Source organism: Crotalus tigris, unplaced genomic scaffold (assembly GCF_016545835.1).
Source record: "Crotalus tigris isolate CLP2741 ecotype Arizona unplaced genomic scaffold, ASM1654583v1 scf7180000018154.1287802725:315790, whole genome shotgun sequence".
In the NCBI taxonomy this organism is placed as follows: domain Eukaryota; kingdom Metazoa; phylum Chordata; class Lepidosauria; order Squamata; family Viperidae; genus Crotalus; species Crotalus tigris.
The window spans coordinates 251,938-264,176 of record NW_024096850.1 but is presented as its reverse complement, the minus strand read 5'-3'; the positions used below and the strand labels follow the sequence as shown (position 1 = coordinate 264,176).

At 44.9% G+C, this 12,239-nt stretch overlaps 1 pseudogene; it reads right to left on the bottom strand.

Annotated features, from left to right (window-relative positions):
• Window positions 1-1,269: 1,269 nt before the first annotated feature.
• Window positions 1,270-8,625, bottom strand: LOC120310241 (annotated as a pseudogene).
• Between the last annotated feature and the right edge of the window lie 3,614 nt (window positions 8,626-12,239).

The window sequence follows — 12,239 nt, the reverse complement described above, 5'->3', positions numbered from 1 at the left end:
TCCTTGATTAGATTGCTTTTTGTCCTGCCTTCAGGCATTTTGGAGAATAGCTTGACTCCCTCTTTTTGTGGTAGCCCCTGAGATATTGGAACACGGCTATCATGTCCCCCCTTGTCCTTCTCTTCGTTAAACTAGACATACCCAATTCCAGCAACCATTCCTTATACGTGTTAGCCCCCAGTCCCCTAATCATCTTTGTTGCTCTTCTCTGTCCTCTTTCTAGAGTCTCAACATCTTTTTTACATCGTAGTGACCAAAACTGGATGCAGTATTCCAAGTGTGGCCTTTGTTCAACGTGTATTAAGTAGGGCATCATTTACATTGTGCCACAACTGTTTCCAATAATTTATTAACCTTTCAAAATTAGAAAGATTGTTAATAATCAGGAAATACACTTTTAAAAAGCTATATTAAGATAAAAAGCACACAGTCACATTCCTGCTAGTAATAGTATTCTCCAAAACCATAGAAATGCTACAGTCCCATAATGTATCAAGTACGATTGACATTTCTGATCAATTTGGCATCACAAAATGAAATAGAGGCACTAAAGTGACATTTGAATATCATGAGAAATAGAAAATATGGTACGATTACTTTAATCTGAGAAACTGAACAATTAATAATTTAAATCAAGCAATTTAAGTCCTTTTTTTTAAAAAAAACATTGCTCATATGGTACACTGTTGGAACAATAAAACCATTTATAAAGTCCCTTTCAGACGGGTTAATGCAATTTTGCACCAGACTGAACTGTACATATAAACATTTGGGAGACATTTTTACTTGTAAGCCAAAGTTGTACATATACAGTATATGAAGAAAAAAAAGCTTAAAATTCCTTGCTACATGATTTTCAACACAATGAGAGCTAAAATGAATATACACACATACATTTGCCCTTGCTTTGCTTGCATACACCAGCTCTTCACAAACCCTGGAGGCTGATCCCAGACTCACTTTAGATGTTGCTTCTGCCTCAATAAAGCAGCTTGACCAAGCAGACGTTTTGGAGTAATGAGAGGGGCAATTGTTTAACAGATTTTCTTGAGCGGGACCTTACTTTTCACTAGATCAGTGGTTCTCAACCTTTTTAATGCTGCGATCCCCAACCGGTCGTAAGTCGAGGACTATTCAACTGGTTGTAAGTCGAGGACTACTCAACTGGTGCAGCACCGTTTGCAGAATGGGACTTTTGGCGGGCTCAGCAGGGCAGAGACAGCCTGGACAATTCCTATTGGCTTTTGAAAGCCAATAGAATTAGACTCTATTCAAAAGAGTCTATTCTATTGGCTTTCAAAAGCCAATAGAATAAAAGGGAGTAGCACAGCTAAGGAAAGGGGGAAAAAAATGGCGGACTGCGCCCATCCATAGGTTGAGAACCACTGTACTAGATAATACCTCTGGAATTAAGAACTCTATTCTGGGACCTATTCAAAATCCAAAAACATTTATTCAGCTGCTTCTACAGCAATGGCCTGAAAGGAAGACTGTTCACCACAATTTTCCACAGATGTTATTCTTTTTACACTCCCATATCTTTAGATGGTTTGATATCCCTCCCGTCCTGTATGTATCCATGATGTGGATCATATTAATACAGGAAATAAATTGATTGCTTAATTTTCCGCCCTCTGTGGATTCTTTTTTGAGAAGCATCCTGTTTTCACCAAAAATCCTTCCACATTGCAAGCATTTCTCTCCTGTGTGGATCCTCTTATGGGAACTAAGGTGTTTTTGTAATCTGAAGCTCTTCCCACATTCTGTGCTCTGATGGAATTTCTTCCGTGTGTGGGAATTAATGTGGTAAGTAAAGGAGCTGCTTGAACTCAAACTCTTCCCACATTCATTGCATACATACAATTTCTCTCCCATGTGGATCCTGTTATGGGAAGTAAGTCCACGGTTCACACTGAAGCTCTTTCCACATTCCAGGCATTTATATAATTTCTCTCCTGTGTGGGTCCTTTTATGGTAAGTCAGATAGCCACTGCCAGCAAAAGTCTTTCCACAGTCTGCATTTATAAGGTTTTTCTCCAGTATGGATCCTGTTATGGAAAGTAAGTTGACTGCTTTGGCCGAAGCTCTTTCCACACTCCAGGCATGTATAAGATTTCTCTCCCATATGGATTCTTTTATGGTAGACCAGGTAACTGCTGGTTTTGAAGCTCTTTTCACACTCCATGCATTTATAAAAGTTTTCTCCTGTGTGTATCTGTTTATGGGAAGTAAGTGAACTCTTTCCACGCTGCAGGCATTTATACAGTTTTTCTCCAGTATGTGTCCATTTGTGGTAAGCAAGGGAACTGCATGTCCTGAAGGTTTTCCACACTCCGTGCATTTATAAGGTTTTTCACCTGAATGGATCCTTTTGTGGGAGGTCAGTTGATCTCTATTTCTGTAGCACTCTCCACATTCAATACACTTATAGGGTTTCTCTCCCATGTAAATACTTTTATGGGAAGCAAGGTCACCACTTTGCCTGAAGTTCTTTCCACACTCTAGGCATTTATAAGGTTTCTCTCCTGTATGGATCACTTTATGCTTAGCAAAAGAAGTGTTCATCCCGAAGGTTTTTCCACAGTCTACTCATTTATATGGTTTTCCACCTAAATGGATTTTTCTATGGCATCTCAGATAACTACTAGTGCTGAAGCTCTTCCCACACTGTATGCATTTAAAGGGTTTTTCTCCTGTGTGGATCCGTTTATGAGAAGTAAGAGAACACTTTACACGGAAACTCTTTCCACACTCCATGCATTTATACGGTTTCTCTCCTGTATGGATCCTTTTATGGGAAGCAAGGACACCACTTTGCCTAAAGCTCTTCCCACACTCTATGCATTTAAATGTTTTTTCTCCAGCATGGATCAATTTATGGTTATTAAACGAACTGTTCATCCTGAAGGTTTTTCCACAGTCTACACATTTATAGGGTTTTTCCCCTGAATGGATCCTTCTATGGCATATCAGGTAACTACTAGTGCTGAAGCTCTTCCCACACTGTATGCATTTAAAGGGTTTTTCTCCTGTATGAATCCGTTTATGGGAAGCAAGGGAACTGAATGTCCTGAAGGGTTTTCCACACTCTGTGCATTTATAAGGTTTTTCACCGGAATGGATCCTTGTGTGGGATGTCAGTTGATCACTATTTCTGTAGCACTCTCCACACTCAATACACTTATAGGGTTTCTCTCCTGTATGAATCCTTTTATGGGAAGCAAGGCCACCACTTTGCCTAAAGCTCTTCCCGCACTCTATGCATTTAAAGGGTTTCTCTCCTGCATGGATCAATTTATGCTTGCTAAAAGAATTGTTCGTCCTGAAGGTTTTTCCACACTCTACACATTTATAGGGTTTTTCCCCTGAATGGATCCTTCTATGTGATATCAGGTAACTACTAGTGCTGAAGCTCTTCCCACACTCCATGCATTTATAGGGTTTCTCGCCTGTATGGATCCTTTTATGGGAAACAAGGATACCACGTTGCTTAAATATTTTCCCACACTCCAGGCATTTATAGGGTTTCTCTCCTATGTGTGTCCTTTTATGGGAAGTCAGATAGCCACTGCCAGCGAAGGTCATTCCACAGTCTGTGCATTTATAAGGTTTTTCGCCTGAATGGATCCTGTTATGGAAATTAAGTTTACTGCTCGTGCTGAAGCTCTTCCCACACTCTAGACATTTATAGGGTTTCTCTCCTGTGTGGATCCTTTCATGAGAAGTCAGAGATGTCTTTATAGGGAAGCTCTTTCCACATTCCAGGCATGTATACGGTTTCTCTCCCGTATGGATTCTTTTATGGTAGGTCAGATGACTGCTGGTTTTGAAGCTCTTTTCACACTCCATACATTTATATGGATTTTCTCCTGTGTGTAACCGTTTATGAGAAGTAAGAGAACTCTTTACACTGAAGCTCTTTCCACACTGCAGGCATTTATACGGTTTTTCTCCAGTATGTGTCCGTTTATGGTAAGCAAGGGAACTGCATGTCCTGAAGGGTTTTCCACACTCCGTGCATTTATAAGTTTTTTCACCTGAATGGATCCTTTTGTGGGAGGTAAGTTGATCACTATTTCTGTAGCACTCTCCACATTCAATACACTTATAGGGTTTCTCTCCCGTATGGATCCTTTTATGGGAAGCAAGGCCACCACTTTGCCTAAAACTCTTCCCGCACTCTATGCACTTATGGGGTTTCTCTCCTGTATGGATCCTTTTATGGGAAGCAAGGACACCACTTTGCCTAAAGCTTTGCCCACACTCTATGCATTTAAAGGGTTTCTCTCCCGCATGGATCAATTTATGCTTACTAAAAGAAGTGTTCGTCCTGAAGCTTTTTCCACACTCCATGCATTTATACGAGTTTTCCCCTGAATGGATCCTTCTATGGCATATCAGGTAACTACTAGTGCTGAAGCTCTTGCCACACTCTATGCATTTAAAGGGTTTTTCTCCACTATGAATCCTTCTATGGGAAGTAAAGGAACTCTTCTCACTGAACCTTTTACCACGGTCCACACATTTTCTGCCTGTATGCATCCGTTTGTGGGATTTGAGACACTCACTGTTCCTGAGGGCCTTTGCACACTCTAGGCACTCATAGGGTTTTTCTCTGGTGCGGATCCTTTTATGGAAAGTAAAGGAACTGTTTGAACTGAATCTTTCCCCACAGACCATGCACTTATAGGGCTTTCCCCCTGACTGTATTCTTTTATGGGAAGTTAGATTATCTCTCCACCCAACGCTTTTTCCCCAGTCCACACCTCTGTAGGGCTTCTCCCTTGCCTGGGTCATTATATGGGGAGTAGGTTTATTACTGCTGAAGGTCTTTCCAGTTTTGCACTGGTTACTAAAATTGGGGTTTGCTTTGAATCTTTTTCTACTTTGATATTTCCCCATATTTTCTTTGGAGTCACCTTTGGTTAGCAAGCAATCGATTTCCACACATTCAAGAATAGATTTTTCTCTCCAAGTGTGCTTCTCTTCATGTTTCCTCCTCTCCCATTTATTTGTAGGTGTCTCTTCAGGTATTTCAGTTTGGACGATTTGCAATGGCATTAAATTTGGGTCTTTGTGATTTTCCTTCTGCACATCTAATGCTTGAGTGGGAAGAAAAATAAATTAGAATAATACACAATGTACAATTTGCTGTCTCAATGCATAGATTTATCTATTATTGGGCATCTGCGGAGAAAGAAATGGGGGAAATGATAGCATGAATATTAATTTTTAACTCAAAAGACTAGCATGGCTGTTGATCTAACACTCATTCTTAGCAAAAAATTTAAAAGCAAGAACAGGTCTTGACATCCGGACGTGGCACACAAATTGTCTCACATATGATGCATCTTAGTTACATTGAATAAGACAACGTATGTCATTGCAACACGAAGCAAGACAAAATTTGTTCCTGATTAGGACAACTGCAATAAGCAAAAACGTCCTCTCTGCTCTGCAGTGATGACACAGAGCCCAGGATGACCACAAGACCAAATGTCAACCCTTGCCAGAATGACTGGACACGCCACTGATTTCTTTCTTCTCAATGAAATTGTGCTACTTAGAGGACTATGAGCACAGTAAGGTTGTCACTAAAGTGTCTAGTAATACCTTGCTCTGACTTAATTTTCCTCCAGAGGAACCCTTACCTAAAGAGGCCACCATCGCAAACATTTGCAACATGACTTCTCGATGCAGGGCTTTCTGGCTGGGATCCAGCAGCAACCACTCTTCGGTACTGAAATGGACAGCCACCTCCTCAAAGGACACAGGACCCTGAACAAGGAAGAATCCCTGTGAGCAGACTCGATAGAATTTGCGAGATCTCCTTTCGTCCGCAAATCCAAGTAGCACAAAGGGAAAATTCTTCATTGGACATTTCCCTAGCCGGACTCAATGTATTACATGCTAAAATGGGCAGAATTCACAGCCTATAGCAAACAGCCAATTAGGGCATGACTGACTCTGCTGAGTGTTATCAACCCATCTTGATCAAGCGGCAGAGTGTGCCTTAGACACACTATTTACCAATGGCTCCACCATTTCATGATATTTGCAAGAGATTCTGTGGGATTTCTGTCTGACACAGTAACCAAAAGGTGTTTGTGGTTCTTTGAAGGATCAGCCTTGCTCCCACTCGTGAACATTCATGAAAATACAAGGAAGGCACTTCTGGCTGTCAAGATGCAGATGATACACAAAGCGGTTTCTGCTCCTCCTGTTTTTATTGCTTTCCCCAATGATATGAAAATAAGATAATACTTAAATAGGTTTAACCTAACTATTTGTGTGTCCTGTCTGCTTTACGTGGGTTAGACAACATGACCTTCCAGGTGGCATTTTTTGAAACCAGAATGATATAACCACTAAGGAATTCCATACATTTCCAAAACTTAAATGTTGACACATGGGCCTAGTTTGACTGATCATGAATTTACATTTCCAATTTCCTGCTCAGGAATAGCAGTATCGTATGTTGCATCCCCAAAGGAAACTACAGGTCTCCTACTGCTTCCTCATATTAGCTGCTGATCTCTTCCTTCCTACCTGAGTTGGGAATCCAGTGACACTTGCAGCTCCACCAATAGAACGACATGACTCAGTGACCAAAGGTGACTCCATTTTGTCCACTGGGAAAAAGAGAGACAGGATGGAAACAGGGAAAAGCTGCAACTTCATCTTTTCTAGCTTGAAGACACAACTGAAGATTTCTTCCTGTCCTGTTCTGGAAATCTCCATTAGTCTCTTCCACACTCTGCCTTCAATGGCCTTTAATAGGCTCCATCATGGGAGTGAAGAGGAAAAGGAGAAGACCAAACCCCAGCACAGATTGAATAGCAAACCTCAATTAGATTGTTCTATCCTTTTAAAACAACACATGGAAGTACACTCTTGGCAACCAAAGCATTTGCTCAATCACTGCAAATTTTTCCCTTCAGCTTGAAACCATCATGGAAGAGCAATTCGTGAAATTCTAGCAACTCAGGGACATGCCTGCAAGGACAGGTGGTATTCGAAATGATCCAGCAGGGATCTGTGTAAGAATTTAGTTGAAATTATGTCTTAAGGAAAGCCAAAAAACAGGTTGCTCTCTTCTGCATCATTGAGAAGAAAAATCTTTCATAATGGAGGAGCCAGACTGCAACTCAAGGTGGTCCCTAGAAGAATGGGTCTTCTGCAAAAGGCAAACCATGGGCTGGATCTGAAGGGAGGGAATTGCTTTGTGTACGTTAAGTGTTCTAGTTTGAAGAGGGAGTTATTGCTTTCTTATTTAGCCAGCCAAATCCAATGACGAAGACACAAGAAGACACAGAGAATTAAGGATAACTAGAATCTTTCCAGAAAATCAGCGGAACGGTCTTCCCTTACCTAGTGAGGTTTCCTGACGTTGACTTTTATCCTTGGGGATCCCTCTGAAAGACAGATCATGAGAAAGATTTGTGGGATCCACCCAATTAGTCCCCATTCCTGGAAGGACCTCAGAACGTGAAATAGAAGCAAAGGAGAGGGCTGAAGAGGTCGGGACATGAGAGGATCTGGATTTTATGTTCTTTCCACAAGGTGGCCAAACCCTCGTGTCCATCGTTGGGGATGGATGACGCCCATGGGAGAATTGCTCCAAACGAGATACTCTGGAAGAACGCCAGAACAATTACTTTAATGAGGTTCTCTAAATTATCTACTTGCATTATCAACCACCCAAAATTCTCTCAGGAAGGTATTTAAGAATTGAAGCACAGAAAGATCCCTTCATAATTCCCAAAAGAAGCATCCCTGACCTGGGGCACTTCCTGAGCAGGGGGTCGGACTAGAAGACCTCCAAGGTCCCTTTCATTCTATTCCTGCTTCTTCTCCTCTGCCACGCTCACCAGGATCCTCTCAGCCACTGGCACCGCCCGGCAACTGGTCTCCGCTGGCTCTCCGAAGATCCTTCCCGTCTTGGAAGCTGAATCTGAAGGAGACGTGAGCAAGTGGTCCCTTTAGGCTGCCTCTCCTCCCCCCAACTCTCGTCCCCTCCTCCGTTGTTAGATCTTCTGCATGCACAGCCCGGAGCAGTTAACGGGTGGATTCCCCGCTCCCTCCAAGCCTCGGGATTCGGAGTCTGTTTCTCCTTCCCTGGGGAGGATCTGAGTCGCGGAACCCCCCCTTGCCCACCCCCTCCCCCAAATTCCCGAGGAACTCACAGGCGGCAGTCTCGCGACCACGCAGACGGAGTCGAGCATGCGCTGTGGCATACAGTCAGTCTGCAGTCCAGCGAGCGCCCCCTGCCGGGAGCTGCGGTGATGTCACGGCCGTGGAGGAACTTGCAGGCTATCCAGCCCAACCCTCTGATCGGCGCCGGATCTGCCCTGGAGGACGAGCTCTGCCATTTAGCTTCCGGTAAATGCCATGGGGAGGTAACAGGCCTCCCCTTGTCCTTGCGCTAATGCCGATTTGCAGAAAGTCACCCGGAGGGGATGCCGGTTCTGTCCTTTTGGGAGCCGATCGATTCTCTATCCCACTCGCTCTCCCTGCCGCACTGTCTTCCTCTACTTTTCTCCCTTTCTTTCCCACTCCGTCTTCCTCCGCCTCTCTCTCTCTCTCTCTCCTTCTGTCTGTTTCTCCCTCTCTTGCTCTTTCTGTTCCTCCCTCCCTTTCCCATTCTCTCCCTTCATCTCCCCCCTCTGTGTGACTATGTTTCTGTGTGTGTGTGTGTGTGTGTGTGTTTCTGTCTGTCTGTCAGTCTCTCTCTCGCACTCACTCACTCACACACACACACACACGCAAACAAGCAAACAAACGTTCTGGCTGAACTTGACACCTGGTGCTGTTTTTGGTATATTTTGAGAGCTTGACGCCTGCTGATATTTCCCCAGGAAATGGGAATGCAGACTCAGTCATGGATCAATCGAGTTTCAGTATTTATATAATTTGTAATAATTATGTAATTAAGGGGCGTAAGAAAAATGTGGAGGGGAAAAGGACAGCCACTGCCTAGAAGACAGAAATAATATAAGAATCAGAATCACCGCAGTTCCAAGGTCCCCTCCAGTTGTGGCTGCACATAATGTGGGTAAGACCCTCACCCCTGCGTCCCGGTTTCTCAGCTTCTGCTCCAAAGAGACTATGGAGTCTCCCAGTTATCCAGCTATGGTTGACCCAAAGGTGCTTTTCCAGGAGGCAACTGGCCTTTCTACTTCTTTTTTCCTTTGAAGACGTTTCTCATCCAAGAAGCTTCTTCAGCTCTGACTACTCCCCACCATCCAGTGAGAGCTGAAGGTTTTCAAGGAAAGTCCAATTGCCTTCTGAAAAAAAGCACCTCTGGGGCTCTAAAGGCTTTCTCCAATAAGGAGAAATGACGAGACATTCTACCTAGAGACTGATGACTGAAGAGAAGGGATGATTCCCATTGGCGCAACTTATTCCTGGTAGGCCAACTCTTAAGAATCCCTGTCAAACCCCCCCTCCCTATTCCACTTCTCCCCTTCTCTCTTGGGAGGGGGCTTGTGGGAAGCCTCCAAGGGCTCTGCTGGGGTGCCCCTGTTACTGCTGATGGGTCAGCTGGCGAGGATCCCTGGAAGGGAAGGGAGGAAGGAGACACTCCCCAGAAGAGGAAGAAGGGGGCTGGGACCTCGAGAAGAGGCGTTGGGGGAAAGGCTGCAGGGCAAGGGAGACGGGACCCTGCAAGGCTCCTCCCTTCCCCCCACCTCCCTTCTGGCCACGCCCCTCCCAGTACGATTCCCTCAGGCGGCGAGGCGGGAAAAGCCGTTGAGAGAAAGAGCCGCGGATCTGAGGGAAGAGCCGCCTTCGGGCTTCTTCGGGGGTCTTCACAGACGGATTCGACTTCTTTTTCTCCGTCGGACTCTGGATGAAGCCTCCTTCTGAGCCCCTCCTATCCTTCAGGGGCTCCCTCCACCCCCATACAGCTTCCCCCTGAAGAGGACTGGGATCCCCCAGAGAGATGTTGGGGAAATGGCTGCACGGCGAGAGGTTGCAAGACCCCCCTCCCCCTTCTGGGCACGGCCTTCCCAATGCGATTCCCTCAGGCGGGAAAAACCGTTGATAGAAAGAGAGACGCGGCTATGAGGGAAGCGCAGCCATCGGGCTTCTTCGGGGCGCCTCAGAGATGGCCTCGAGTTCTCTTTCTTGGTCGGACTGGATTAGGTCTCCTTCTGGGCCCCTCCTCTGCCTCAGGGGTCCCTCCAGAATCCTTTTCCAGCCTCCTCGTGACTCTTGGGCCCATTTTGTCCAAAGGCGTTGAAGTGTCTCCGATTCAGGCAGCCCCCCCAACTCATAAAGGAGCAGGGCTACACTTGGGGGAAAGCCCCATTGATGCTGGGGGCCCGGGGGGGGAGAAAGGGACTGCGACCCCTCTCCCGGAGAGACGTTGGAGAAAAGGCTGAGGGTGGAGCAGGATGTTGCAAAACCCCTCCTCTTCTGACACCTCCCCCTTCCAGGGAAGCGGAAAAGGCAGTCCTTGGAGGGGTGGGAGGAGCCTTTTTTCTGGCTGGGGGGAGGGGAAAGTGGTGCCCCTAGGGAAGCACCACTATTGAGGGTCTGGGGCTCCCAAGGATGGACCTGACTCCTTTCAGTCTAATTAGGCCTCCCTCTCTTCTCTCTCATGGGCCCCCTACCCCCTCAAGAGCCCTTTTCTAGCCCCCTCAAATCTCGGGGGCGGGGGTGGTGGCATCAAGTCCAAACACTTTAAAGTGTCCCTGATTTAGGCAGGCGGGATTAAAAAACCCCAACCAAAAGGAGAAGTACCACAATTGCTCCCGCTCTCAATTCAGCAGTTTCTCTGATGGGAAACGCCCTGCCCCAGGTGAATCCCTCAGGGTGACCCCAAGGCTGAGGCGAGATGACTGGGAGGATCCCCAGATCCCAGGACATGATCCCCTTCAAGGCCTTGGCTTCCATTCACCCCCAAAAAGCCTTCAAAATAATAATGGTATCTCTTACAGGACTTTCTTTTCAAAGGGAAGGTGGAATTGCTGGCTGGAGAATACTTTGAATTAATGTATACAATTAATATACTATTTAATTGTATAGAATGGGAAGAAAAATGCCTTCCCACTTAATACCCAGACACACACCCCCCACTCCTTGAACCACAAATTCTTGTCTGCCACTCAAAGGTGAAATGTACGTTCAGACTGTAAAAAGCTGCAAAAGGGTTTCAATTGTCTGATTCCCCTTTAGGTCCTTTGACGTAAAGGAAGAAGATATTGTTGGCTGAAGCACTATCAATGCTGTATGGATTATCTCCACAGATGTAAAATTACATAATTAGGAAAATTCTAAAAAAAAGGCCAAGATTTTAGAATGAGGAATGTTCCCACATTTTATAGGTTACACTTTCTCTCGTTGCTTGCTTCTTTTCATAGATAAATCTACCTTGTTAATGCTTTTCTCATTCCATGGTTTTCTATGCATCATTGTGCAACGTGAAACTGAATCAGATCTAAACTCATTCCACCTCCTACCACTTTCTAACTTTTTATTACACACACACACCATCTCCCAAGTTCCCTACATCATCATCATCATAATGATAATAAAGTTGGAAGGGACCTTGGTGGTCATCTAGTCCAACCTCCTGCTCAGGCAGGAAACCCTATACCATTTCAGACAAATGGCTGTCCAGCCACTTGTGATATAGGCTCTCCTGCTTGAGCAGAGGGTTGGACTAGAAGACCTCCAAGGTCCCTTCCAAATCTATTATTCTGTATTCTGTTATTCTGCAGTTCCTAAAAGCCAACATGAAGTCAGGATTGTCTCCAGTCTTTACCCTTTTTTAAAAATCGGCTTAGCTCAGGAAAAAAAGTTTTAACAACAACAATAATAATAAAGTTGGAAGGGACCTTAGAGGTCATCTAGTCCAACCTCCTGCTCAGGCAGGAAACTCTATACCATGTCAGACAAATGGCTGTCCAGTCTCTTCTTAAAGACTTCCAATACTGGAGCATTCACCGCTTCTGGAGTCAGGTTGTTCCACTGGTTAATTGCTCTGTCAGGAAGTTTCTCCTAAGTTCTAGGTTGCTTCTCTCCTTGATTAGATTGCTTTTTGTCCTGCCTTCAGGCATTTTGGAGAATAGCTTGACTCCCTCTTTTTGTGGTAGCCCCTGAGATATTGGAACACGGCTATCATGTCCCCCCTTGTCCTTCTCTTCGTTAAACTAGACATACCCAATTCCAGCAACCATTCCTTATACGTGTTAGCCCCCAGTCCCCTAATCATCTTTGTTGCTCTTCTCTGT